The sequence below is a fragment of the Alexandromys fortis genome, unplaced genomic scaffold (assembly GCF_014885135.2).
Source record: "Alexandromys fortis isolate MF-2015 unplaced genomic scaffold, M_Fortis_MF-2015_v1.1 scaffold_103, whole genome shotgun sequence".
Classification (NCBI taxonomy): domain Eukaryota; kingdom Metazoa; phylum Chordata; class Mammalia; order Rodentia; family Cricetidae; genus Alexandromys; species Alexandromys fortis.
This window is the reverse complement of record NW_026067978.1, coordinates 4,607,083-4,615,545: the sequence shown is the minus strand read 5'-3', so window position 1 is coordinate 4,615,545 and position 8,463 is coordinate 4,607,083. Positions and strand designations below refer to the sequence as shown.

At 44.9% G+C, this 8,463-nt stretch overlaps 1 long non-coding RNA gene across 1 annotated transcript in view; it reads right to left on the bottom strand.

Annotated features, from left to right (window-relative positions):
* Positions 1-8,179: 8,179 nt before the first annotated feature.
* LOC126510890 (uncharacterized) overlaps positions 8,180-8,463 on the bottom strand; it is an 82,680-nt gene continuing 82,396 nt past the window's right edge. Inside the window, exon 3 of the long non-coding RNA XR_007594547.1 lies at positions 8,180-8,290. This is a non-coding gene — a long non-coding RNA (uncharacterized lncRNA). The remainder of the gene's footprint in view (positions 8,291-8,463) is intronic.

Here is an 8,463-nt window from a genome sequence, read left to right as displayed (position 1 = left end):
GATGTCTTCTTCTGGCCTCTGGGGGCACCTGCACATGTGTGCATGTATATACATGCATATATGCTAACACACATATACACACACACATACATACACACATACCAAATAAATAAATGAATAAAATAAAGTAAGTCTTAAGAATTGTGGTGGATAGAATAGGAATGGCCTCCAAAAGCCCATATATTTGAATATGATCATTAGGGAGTGGCAATACTTGACAGGGATTAGGAGGCGTGGCCTTGTTGGAGTAGATGTGGCATGTTAGAGGAAGTTTATCACAAGGAGTAGGTTTTGGGGTTTCAAATGATCAAGCTAGACCCAGTAGCTCTTTTCTTCCTGCTGCCTGGGAATCCCGGTGTAGAACTCTCAGCTCCTCTAGCACCGTGTCTGCTTGAGTGCCATCAAGCTTCCTGCCATGCTGATATGGACTACACCTCTGAAACTGTAAGCAAGCCCCAATTAAATACTTTCCTTCCTAAGAACTGCTGTGGTCATGGGGTCTCTTCACAGCAATAGATCACTGGCTGAGACAGAAGTTGGTACCAGGAGTGGGGTATTGCTATGACAGGTCTAACCATGCTTCTTACTGGTGGAATGTAGACTTTGAGACTTTGGATTAGAAAAGCAGCTGAACACGTTAGGTGGTGCTTTCTGGGCCATACTAGTAGGAATAGGGAAGACAGTGGTGCTGAGAGCAATGTAGATTATGACAGACTAGCTCAAGAGGTTCCAGGGAAGAAAAATATTAGTATAAGTGGCCTAGAAATCATTCCTGTGACATTTTGGTGAAGAGCTATTTTTAACATTGTCTAATAAGTCAGCTTGAGGCTAAATTGAAAAGTTTTAGCTAATTGCCTTGGCAAAGGAAATCTCAAAACAGCCTTGTATTGACTGTGCTGTCTGATTATTAGTGGCCAGTCTTATGCAGTCTGTAATGAAAAGGAGCAAGCTGATGTACACAAAGTGTACAGTCTGGAGAGAAAGGGGGCACCATGGAGTATAGTGGAACTAAGTCCAATGCTCAAGGAAATAAACAGATTAAAGAAAATCCTGATCTTGAATATAATAAAAGGAGTGATAACCTCTTGGCAAGACCCCACCCAGCTAGGCTTCCAACTTATGAAAAGCAATTAAAGAAAGGCTTAACCAGTGAAGAAAACCATTGAAAAGAGAAAGCTGATACAGATGTAATTGAATGAGGGGGGTATGTTCTAGTCTAGAACTTGGCTGCTTTGGCCACATGATTCTGGCTTTAGAGTCAAAGATACAAGAAAGGGGTTATGGAATTTACCTCCCCCCCACACACCCACAACTAAGAAAAGCCACTTTTTAAATGTCGTATTTATTTGCCTGTTTGTTAGGTGTGTGGTGGGGTGATACCCCTGATTAGGGGCCCAGAGAAGCTATTGTATAAAGCTGTGACTAAAGCCTGGATTGTCTTGGAGACCGCAAGATGTTGGAGATGTTAGAAACTGGGGTACCCTCCATGGAAAGCTGCAGAACAGGTGTGTAACCAGCCCAAGAAAAAGAAGTATGTCAGTCAACAAAGCTGAAAGGAGTTGGAGATTTGAAGAGCATTTTGACATCAAGCATAGAGATACAGAGTTTGGAGTTTGCCCTGATGGTTTTCAGTCTTGCTTTGGCCCAGCATTTCCTTGCTATGATCCCTTTCCTGCCTTTTGGAATGATAATGTGTATTCCATCCTGGTATATGTTGAAAGTATAAGATCCACTTTTTTAATTTTGATTTTACAGGGGGTTACAGTTATGAGATTACCTTGAGTATCAGAAGAAACTTTGAACTCTAGACTTTTAAACAGTGTTGAGACTGTTAAAAACTATGGGGATTTCTGAAGTTATACTAAATGCATTTTTGTATTATGATATGTCTACAAGCCTATGGTGGTTTGAGTAAGAAAGGCCCCATAGGGACATACTTTGAATGCTTAGTCAATAAGGAATGATGCTATTTGACAAGTTTAGGAAGTGTGGCCTTGTTGGAGTAGGTGTGGCCTTGTTGGAAGAAGTATGTCATTGGGGATGGGATTTGAGACTTCAAGTGCTCAAGCCATGCCCAGTGGTTCTTTTCTTCCTGCTTCCTGGGTATCCTGAGGTAGAACTCTCAGCACCTTCTCCAGCACCTTGTCTGTCTGTGCGCTGCCATGCTTCTACCATGCTGATAATGGACTAAACCTCTGAATCTATAGCCAGTCCCAATTAAATGCCGTCGATTAAAAGAGTGTGCTGTTGTCATGGGGTCTCTTCATAGCAATAGTGCACTGGCTAAAACATCAAATAATTAGGCACATATATACTATAAATAACTTTCAATTAAAATGTTATGGAAGGGCAGGGCGGTGGTGGCGCATGCCTTTAATCCCAGCACTCGGGAGGCAGAGGCAGGCGGATCTCTGTGAGTTCGAGGCCAGCCTGGTCTACAAGAGCTAGTGCCAGGACAGGCTCCAAAGCTACAAAGAAACCCTGTCTTGAAAAACTAAAATTTCCAGCAGGGACCAGTGACCTGGCCTCAGTCAAGCCATTTCATTAGTGGGTGAACTTCTTTCCGCTTTCAGTGCAGAAATACAGTACTTAGTAGATTCTTACTGTGTAGCAAATGTCACATTAAACTATTCTCTATCTGTCACCATTTGTCCACAACAATCTCAATGAGTTTGGAACCGTTAATCCTGATTATCTTACTGACAAGAAAAATCTATCATGATCTCATCAATCTATTGACTTCTGTCTCAATATGGAAGCAGAATGTTGCCCCAGGAAGAGTCCTGAGCACATGGGACATGAGTCTAGAGGCCTGGTATTGACAATGAGAGACAGCGGGAAAAGGCTGGGACTCTGCAGTGGGTAGCCTGAGACTTGCCTCTGAAGTGTACAGGTCCATGGGACAGGAGGACAGCCGCATGGATCTGCTAAGAGAGATGCTGCTCTTTTCTGCTACAGAGACCGCTAGGACAGTTAGCTTGGAGCTGTGACTGGCTAGAAATCGCAAGCTGTCTCTAGCGGTGCAAGGCAAGGCATTCTGCCTGAAAGGAGGACACTGAATCAAACAGCACATGCCCAAGGAAGCAGGATGCATAGTTGTCTGTTTTACAAGAATTTTAGTTTGGGACATGGCTCTTCTGACCCTTGTTAAAATTACAAATGACTTCTAACTTGACCTGGCCTGGGAAGTGTGAATGGAATCACCGTCTGTCAGTTCCGAGCGCAAAGTATCAGAGTCAGGGTTCCCTCTGAGCATTTTGCTAAGGAATCACTGACTGAAACTTGCACCCAAGTGTGAAAACAAACAGAGCAGAAAATACCAGGTAATCCTTGGCGGGTGTGCAGAATGAACAAGCGGTATCTCTGTTTATCTTAATCTCCTAACGTTTGGACACTGTTGTTAGAAAGCATGTATTAGTCAGGATTCCCTAGAGGAACAGAACTGATGGAATGAATCTACACACACACACACACACACACACACACACACACACACGATGACTTTCAGGCTCTGGTCCAGCTAGTCCAACAATGGCTGTCTACCAATAGAAGGTCCAAAAATTCAGTCATTGTTCAGTCCATGATGCTAGATGTCCTCAATTGGTCCTCCAGTATATAAGGAAATTCTGAAGAAGTAGGCTCTAATGCTAGTGAAGGAATGGATGGATTTTCCAGGAGCAAACAGGCAAAGAGAGCTTCCTTCTTCCATGTCCTCTGTATGGGCTGCCAACAGAAGGCGTGACCCAAATTAAAGGTAGATATCCACAAATCAAAAAAATTCAGATTAAAAGTAGGCCTTCCTACTTCAAAAGAGTTAAGAAAAAACTCCCCCACAGGTGTACCCAGCAACTTGGGCTTTAGTTAGTGACAGGTGTGGTCAGGTTGACAACCAAGAACAATCATCACAGAGCATAACGTAGCCCAAATGACCCATACACTGTGTAAAAAGAGACAGGTCCACCAGGTCTCGTTGGTCCCTGTGCTTCTTGTTCCTCCCTTGTACTGACAGATAAGGGAAGATAACCTCCCAGACCCTGTTGCCAAGGGCACAAAGCTGGTGCACATGAGACACTTACAATGATATAATACATATAATATAAGCTGCGAACAGGTGCCAACTAATATAGTTCCTGCTATTTCTGTGAGGTTGGTAGATACCACTAAGGCCCTGTGTCACTGGCTTCTTCCTCGGCCTTCAGCGGCTATTGTTGCTCAGGCTGCACCATCAGTCCCCCCTGCTCTCCTATTGTTCTGCTTCCTAATCTTCTCTAAGTGATCTAGGAATAACTCATAGATGTTGCAGGATTCCTGCTCCAACAGCATTCCTCCCACAACAGGGGATTAAAACTGTGGAGGTGTGGCAAGAGCCCCAGCTTCTCTCAGATGAACATGAATGATTCTAAGGCTTCCTTGTATAGTACTAAAAAAATTCTCATGGAACCCACTCTCTGATGTTGCCCCCGAAACTTTGCACACATGAGCTTCTCCTCCAGACCTGGATACCGGCCAAGTGTATGGTCAGGTCCTCAGAGGTGATTCCATGCTCCACTCTGCTGAGCCTCCTTCAGGCAAGCCATCTCTATACAAAATGCATGGTTCTGTCTCTGTTCCTTTTCCGGTTCCTGTGATAAGGTATCCAGACAAAAGCAACTTAAGGTAGATGGTTTGTCTCGCAGTTCAATTCCATCGCGGCAGGGAAGTCACAGTGGCATGAGCTTGAGACAGTTGTTGAACTATATCAGCATTCAGTAAAGAGCACTTACTGCTATTTCAGAGGACCTGGGTTCAATTCCCAATGCCTGTACTTCTAGTTCCAAAGGATCCAATGCCCTCTTCTGGATTCAGGGGACTCCTGCCTGCATATGGTGCACGGAAAAGCACACAGGCACATACACATAAAAATAATAGATAAATCTTCCAAAAGAAAAAATAAAGCAGAGCAATGAATACAGGTTACTCAGTTCAGTTTCTCCTTTTTATTTTTCTAATCAATCTCACCTCACTCCCGCTCACTCTTATCTCCCACTTTCTCCTTTTTATACCATACAAGAGCCTATCCTAGGGAATGATACCACCCAAAGTGGGCAGGACTTCCCACCTTAACTAATGTGGTCAAGGTAAATCCCCATAGGCATGCCACAGACACATCTCCCCAGTGATTCTAGATCTCATCAAGTTGACAGTTGAGATTAGCCACCACAGGTCCTCCCAGGACATTGGGTCCCTCATTCTTATCATCATTGTTTAGTTGACCGTAGATCTAGTCACTGGGCGGGGTGGGAAGGGGGGCACGTGTCCATATACTTTCCCAGCAGCTTTTGCACAAAAGTCCACTGAAACTCAGAAGTCTGCAGGACAAGGCAACTTGCTTGTAACTCCAGCAATCTTATGTGGAGATGGAGAATAAAGCACTAGAATCTCTCTCCATCCAGCATCCCTGGGACACAGAGCAGCAAACAGCAAGAGACCCTGTCTCAGATAAGGTGGAAGTTGAGGACTGATGCCCATGGTTATTCTCTGACTTCCACATAGGCTTCGCGGCATATGCATACCCACAATCACTCAGGTGAACATGCATGAACATGCACATGCATATCATAAACACACACACACTCATTTCATCTTCACATCAATCACTCCAAACACATTCCCCGTGTGAAAAGGTTGTAACCGTCTTGCTAGCTTTTTGAGAAAGAAGTTCACTGTAATGCCCAGGCCTAGAACTCATTGTGTAACCCAGGGTGGCCTCAAATGGAATAGCCCCTTTTGACCTCAGTACAAGTAAACACACTCAGATTTTTTTATTTCTCATGATTATTATCCTATTACATATCTTATTATTAAATTTTTCTTTAAAACTGCATAACTTTAAATAGCTCATGCTGAATGTTTTTGTAGTGCTAGCGATCAGACCCAGGACTTTGTCCTTACTAGAAGAGGCCTCTAATGTGGGGGTTACATCTTAGATTGTTATTGAACACTTTTCCCGAGAACTACTTAGCCTCCATGAAAATCCTGCAAGGCACTGCAGCTGGTTTATTTTACAAATGGCAAAACTGAGACTCCTGGAAACTAAATACAACTCTGTCCTTTGCTACTTGAAAATTTAATAATTCTACGCAGTGCATTTTGCTCATATCATCATCACTCACTCCTCTTTCCCAACCACTTCTCTATCCCAACTTTATATTTGCCTTTTTAATTTACTTTTTAAAATCCAATTAGTCACTCTGAAACACAGGCTACCACTACACAGAGAGGACCAAGAGATGAGTGATCCCGTACATAGCGGAACACCCCACTCTACAGGCCCTCCACAGTGGGGCAAAAACCTGGGCTCCTCCCACACCTGCCTCAGCTTCTCTAGCCAGTCAGCCGGCAAGCTTCCTGCAGGTAGGCTGCACCAACAACCCATTCCATCGATCAGATCCTGTAAGCTCTAAGTCCCACTCTACCCCAAACACTCTTATCCCCTGCGACCTCAGAGGAACTCTGAAACACAGGCTGCAAACTACACAGAGAGGTTCAAGAGGTGAGTGACCACCCGCCCAGTGGGGCACCCCACTCTCTAGGCCCTCCACAGTGGGGCAAAACCCTGGGTCCCTCCCCAACCTGCCTCAGTTTCTCTAGCCAGCCAGCAGGCAAGCTTCCTGCAGGTAGTCACATTCAACACCCAAACCCTCCTGTTCCCCATGACCTCAGAGGAACTCTAAAGCACAGAGAGGTCCAAGAGGTAAACTGCTCCAATACTACGCCCATCGATCAGACCCTGTAAGCTACAAGTCCCACTCAACCTCCAAATCCTCCTACCTGCCCCCCTCCCAGCGACCTCAGAGGAACTCCAAAGCACAGGCTGCAAATACACAGAGAGGACGTCTGAAGCACGGGCTGTGACTGTACCCAGTGAACCAAGAGAGTGATCACGTCAAGAGGGCAGACCAAGAGAGAGACCTTAGTGGCTCCCTGAGACACAGACAGAGACAATACAGAGCAGACCAAGAACAGTTTCCAAAGACACAGACAGCTGCTGCAAGGATTGGGCCAAGAGGCAAAGACACTGTAGACAGCTCAAAGGATTGGAGTGTGTCCCTTCCGGGTGGCTCAAGCTGGTCTGAGCCTCTTCCAGGCAACTCAGCTTGTCTAAGAGTGTCTCTCAACAGCCCCAACTGCTTATGCACTCTTGGAGTGCATAAATCTGGTCAGTTTTGGAGACTTCCTGAACTTTCCAGTTCCTTATTTCCTGAGATTAATGAGCTTCCTTGGAATGCTTTACTTCACTTAGAATATCCTGCGTACACCCGAGCGGTGGTGGAGCACACCTTCAATCTCAGCACTCAGGAGGCAGAGGCAGGCTCTGTGAGTTTGAGGCCAGCCTGGTCTACAAGAGCTAGTTCCAGGACAGGCTCCAAAGCTACAGAGAAACCCTGCCTCGAAAAACCAAAAAAAGAAAAAAAAAAAAAAAAAAAAAAGAGAATATCCTGGGTCCTAAGGAGCTTCCATTCAAGATGGGAGGTTTAGTCTTAGAGATGGGAGACTCTACACTCTCAGGGAACTGCTACACAGTACTAACCTAGGGACTCACCACTTTTCATCACTGGTCAGTTCCCCATTCTGAAACTTGTTTCTGCCTCGGGACCTTTGTTTGCCCTCGATATCCCTTTTCCTGGGGATAGCCTTTTTTTAGCCTTTCAGATCTTGGTCTTAAAGACATATGCTGAAATAAGTCTTCCTTGACTTCCTTGGCAAAGTATTTATCAACTTTCATCTGGAAATGTGCATTTACTAATTTACAGTTACATTTTTCAGAAGCCCTAACAGTAAGAAAAGCTCTAGGGAGCAGAGATGCTCACTGACTGTGGGGGTTCATCTCCACTGTCAACTTGGTTGAGTTCAGAATTAGCCAGGAGACCCATCTCTGGCCATGTCTGTAAGGGACCCTTTCTGACTGTGGCTACACGTGGTTTCGATGGACCAGCTGCTTCACGTTCCTATGGCCGTGCCTTCTTCACCACGGCACACTGTTGTAGACTTTCTTAAACTGTGAGTGAAGCTAAGTCCTTCCTTTTTTACTTTTTAAATGTTACATTTATTTATTTGCTTGTTTGGTGTGTGTGTGTGTGTGTGTGTGTGTGTGTGTGTGTGTGTGTGTGTTGGAGGATAACTTGTGAGAATTTGTTCTTTTCCCGCCTTGTGAGTTCCACGGATTGAGCTCTGGTCATCAGACTTGGTGAAAAGCATCTTCAGTCTGGAGGCATCTCCCCATCTCTGTAAGTCCTTCCAGCCTGGCATTCTGTGAAAAACAGTAAGAAGAGTTGCCTGACACTCTTGTGTTTCCACAAAGCTGGGAGAGCACAGGGCATGTAGCAAACCAGGAAAGGGTTTGCTGAACAAAACATAATGAGTAACACAGGAGAGAGAGAGAGAGAGAGAGAGAGAGAGAGAGAGAGAGAGAGAGAGAGAGAG